The following is a 4,761-nucleotide window of genomic DNA, read 5'->3' on the forward strand; positions in this document are numbered from 1 at the left end:
AAGGCCTCTAAATGAGCCATCAATACTGCTTTGTGGTGGCCTTCTGTCCAGTGGTGAATTCACTCCGTGTCAGAAGCAAGGAATCTCTGACGGACTGAGGGCTGAATAGGCCTTTCAGAAATGTTTGGCAAGGCACATCTTAACATGCCTCTTACTGTTATGCCATAAAAGACTTTATAGAAAGTCGCCAGTGAGGGTTTTCCTGCTTTCCTTCAGTTAACAGTTCCTTTCAAAATTCTGCTGATGTTTTAAGGTTGTCTGGTCTACCTGAAGGTAAGCTGTCAGCCATGTCCCTGTATCATGCTTTTGACCCATAAGAAATTCCCAAATCCAAGGTTGAAAATGGTGATCCTTGGTCAGGTATTGATTCTCTCAGGTTTTCTTCTTGGTTGAAAACAGTAGAATGAAACATGAGCCTTAGTAGCAGGTGCAGCTTCTGACATAAGTGCTATTTCTGGCCATTTCTTATCAGGAGAAGAGCAGAGCAGCAGCTAAGTGGTGCGTGAGCTGACGGGCCTGTCACATCAACTGTGCCATGCTGAACCATGTAAGTCAGGCTGAGAGAGCAGCGTATTGATCACCGTTATCTTCTTAGGAATTCTGTACGTAACGCAGTATTTCACACACATTTGAACTAGAGCATCCAATACACACTCTACTGTCAGGATTTTCTTCTGAAAAACAGTTCCGTTTTAGCATGAATCAATTGTGTATATTTTGCATATAGCTGTATTGCAATAACAAGATAGTGAGTAACTTAAAGCATGCAGCTGCATTTGGGGAAAATTCACTTGCAGTCTGAGATTAAGATGTTTAGGATTGCTAGGCCACCTTGTTGCCAGAAAGCCACTTAATTTTTGTTGAATCAGATTTAAATAATTGCACTAACCATTCTAGTATTCCCTACAATTACTTGTTATTGTGCAGAAACCTAGTGAAGGCAGAGTGTCCTGTGTTCAGCTTCTGATCTGCTTTTTCTGGCAGTAAAAATCTGAATTTGTGCCTGCAAGTTCAAGTTCCCTCACTGTCTATTAGGCATTTTATATCTTTGCTCATATGAATCCTTCCATTGTTCACAACCCTTTGATAGCAAAATAATCTGTATGCTGTTTGCATTTATGGCTTGAAGGGTAGTTTCTCTATTTTTATGTACAAGAATATTTCAATAGTGAAATACTTTCTCTGGGTTTTATTAAGTGTTCTTGCCTCAAATGTAGTGGCCTTACTATTATCCCAAAGGGCTTAGGCAAGCAGCGCTCTAACTTCATCGTCTGAGGCATTGGGAATCAAAGCTGCAGTAGCACAAGATTAAATGAGGCAGGTGTTGGGCAACTTATGATCCAGAATTTCACTGTTTCAGGGCAGGTTTCTGCAAGGTCTGCCCAGGGCAGGCTTGAGATTCTCTGAAGTGATGCTTATCTACACCTCAAGCAGAGACAAGGATAGAGTTTCTTTAACAACATGCAAGAAATAAGCCTATGAAACAAGCATTATGTCTGCCATTTTTCTAGCAGTGCTAAACTTTGATACCTGCAAGCTACTTCTTTGTTATGTCAGGAGTAGATTCCAGTCCTGCTGGAAAAATTATATTCCTAAGAAAAATACGATTCAATCTAAAGTGTCATCTCACAAAGTTCAGCTTCTGTCCTCCGGAGCTGATACAGAACAAGATGACCTGTGTCTCTACTGGTTGTGCTTTTGTATTCTTTTTGAATAAAATAAAGCAGTAAAATGAAATAAAGTAGAATAATACAATAAATAAAATATCATCCAAGTAATACTGGGTTTTGGACTGATTATTGAGAAACACAGACAACAGTTCTGAGAAGCATTCAAACAGTTGCTCCAAAAGGCTTTGCAATTAGTCAGATTCAAAATCTTCTCTCTGGACAAAGAGGAGTCACACTTTAAATATAAAGTCAAGAATGTATCATTTTTATGACTGAAATTTTAATAGATTAATCAAAAAATCATTTCTGGTCCAGATGTAAGTATTGCAGAAAATAAAGAAAGAATAATAACAAATTGAATATCTTATGTAGAAAAAAGTGTTGGTGGTAATAATAATACAGAGAAAATTGTTATATTGGCATTTCCCAGTTCCTACCCCTTCCCCTGGTGTTATGCTCACCCTTCCACTGGGCCCTCAGATCACTGGGCTCAGTCTGGGGCTTGTGGAAGTGTTAGTGTGAAACATCAGCGTCTGCAATACTTTGCCAGGAGGAGTATGATATTGATTTATTTTTCTTTCTCACTCTAGGATCTGCTAGGGGATCATCTGAATGTGTTTTCTAACACAATTATATATGTGCGCTTTCTCATTGGTTTGCAAGTCCATCTCATGTCCAAGTTTGTGCTGTTTTATGTATGTTGGATACTTGCTCTTTTGTTACCTCCCCTAAAACTTCTTTTGTCCAGATCCAGGTCTGCATTTCTTTACCTGGCTAAGGGTGAGTTGTTTATAGCATTTGGATCTGCAGCACCAGCCTGTGCCCTATCCCTTCTCATCCCCTGCCTGTCTCCACATCACAACACCCTGTTTCCGCACTCCTCAAGGCCTCTGCTGCCACACCCGGCCTGTATTTCTCTGAACTACATCATTATGTTAGTCATAAATATCTTGTTCTACACGGAATTACTGCTTTTTACAACTGTCTGTATAAAATGATTGCTGTACCACACAGAGATAAGGAAAAGTAAAACAAATCTCGAGTAGCCATCTGGTTAGAAGAAAAATTGCTGTTGCAGCTTAACCAGGTGAAAACAAAGCTTCAGGCATGGCAAGACAAGATCAGGCAGGGCAAGCCTGACAAGCCTCTCTCCTGAAGCCCTGCAAATTTTGTAGAAAGCCTGAAGCCTGTTGCTAGCAACGGTAATGCTGTATTACTTCTCTGTGGAGTTATAAAGCTCCATCCTTGGAGTTTTTCAAGAGCCTACAAGGCCCTGAACAACCGGGTCTGAGCTCAGTGTTGGCTCTGCTTTGTGCAGGAGGATGGAGTAAAAACCCCCAAGGTCTTTTCCAGCCTAAATGGCTCTGTGAGGCTGTATTAATGCACACTCATATAGACATATTTAAAAATAGAAAAGCTTATCCCCTATAATAAATGCTGGGAGAGCTCTCTTATCCCCAGGAAATATAAATTGGTTTTACTCATCCAGTCTAGGGCATACTTTAGCACCATAGTATTTCACAAATACTCCAAGTCCTTCTAGCTCTATTCCTATGAGTTCTGTGAACTTGAATCTTGTTGGTCACAATGGCCTTTTCTGGTGCTATATGACTTTGTTGCCATTGGGTTTGTGAATGTTGTCATTGGGCTTGTGAATGTTGTCATTGCAGTTCATCATTTGCCATTCACGAGATTTGGTTTCTCCTTTCACATCATTCAAGCCTAATTTTTAAGTTTCTGTGAGTCATCATTTCTTGCTGTCAGTACTAGTTGAAGTAAATTCTGCTGTGTGGGATCAGATTAAGCTGACTTTTATCTCTGAAGAAATTTCCTTCGGCAGAATTTCTTCCATCAGTGACTCTCATAATAAATGAGTCTGGACTCTGCATGGCACTGAAGCCCAAGCCTCATTACTTATTTGTGTGTTTATTGTATCAGTACTGGACCTTTGCTTTTCTGGTAGAGAATTCAGCAGCTACACAAGCCATACACATAGTTATAACTACGTGCAAACCACCTGCAAATACTGTCAGGAGTTTCATCTCTAGGTGGCAAACTGCACGTAAGCTGGTCAAGTCTTAAAACTGTCTCATGTTATGGAGAGTAAAAAATCTGCATCCAACATTAGTTAAATAAAATGTTTGTCTCTCTGATGACACAACAAAAATATTGTCAACCAACAGTGTTGTACCTTCATTGTATTTGAGGTTGTTTCTCTCCAAACTCCAAACATCACTGTGAGCACTTTGGGGAACTGTGTGCGCAGATGGGGCACTTGTGACTTGTCAGCAAAATGTATTTTTTTTTCCTGCAGTGTCCCCATCCAACTTTCCTCACAAGACAGAAAGCATTTGACACCAAGCACACAATGGGAGGGTATTTGGGAGAAAAGGCCCCTACTCCTCTGCCCAGGAGTGCCAGATCAGTGCCCTCCACAGCAGGGCAAAAGCACCAAGTACAACTTTTCCAGGGATGCTAGATGAGTATCTTCCGTCGCGTAAAATAGGAACTTCTGGGCTATCTTCTTGTAGATTTATGCGTCCAATGGCAGCAATTAGAAAGTTGCAGCAAAATATGAGGTAATGTAGGCTTTAATCCTCTTGCAAGGGGAGACAGAGAAGCTGGAGGAGCCTGTGCTACTTTTCTTTCCATCCTATTGATCTGAAGGCACTGATCATTAGGGAAGACAGCTTTTCCTAACCACAGTGTAAGGCTCTCATTTGCTGTTCTTTCACATGCAGTCTTTACATCCAGAAAGGAAGAGAGGATGAAAATACTGTGAGTGTAGAACTGCAGAGCACTTCCTGGGCTGCAGTATTTGTGAGAAGCATTTTCTAAGAGTTTCGGTCTCATGAGGTTCAAAAAGGTGAAGTGCAAAGTCCTGCAACTGGGGAGGAACAACCCCAGGCACCAGTACATGCTGGAGGGCAAAAAGGATCTGGGGGTACTGGTGGACACCAAGATGACCATAAGCCAGCAGTGGGTCTTTGCTGCTAAGAGTGCCTGGCTGCATTGGGCAAAGTATTGCTAGCAGGCTGGGGGAGGTGGATCCTTCCCATCTACCCAGCACTGGTGAGGCCACACCTGGAGA

At 41.4% G+C, this 4,761-nt stretch overlaps 1 long non-coding RNA gene across 1 annotated transcript; it reads left to right on the plus strand.

Annotated features, from left to right (window-relative positions):
- The first annotated feature begins 222 nt into the window (after window positions 1–222).
- On the plus strand, window positions 223–4,278 carry LOC118163252. The gene is made up of 3 exons (XR_004748943.1): window positions 223–360; window positions 473–602; window positions 3,985–4,278. It is a non-coding gene; the product is annotated as an uncharacterized LOC118163252 (long non-coding RNA).
- Window positions 4,279–4,761: the final 483 nt, after the last annotated feature.

This window comes from Oxyura jamaicensis, chromosome 2 (genome assembly GCF_011077185.1).
Source record: "Oxyura jamaicensis isolate SHBP4307 breed ruddy duck chromosome 2, BPBGC_Ojam_1.0, whole genome shotgun sequence".
NCBI lineage: Eukaryota > Metazoa > Chordata > Aves > Anseriformes > Anatidae > Oxyura > Oxyura jamaicensis.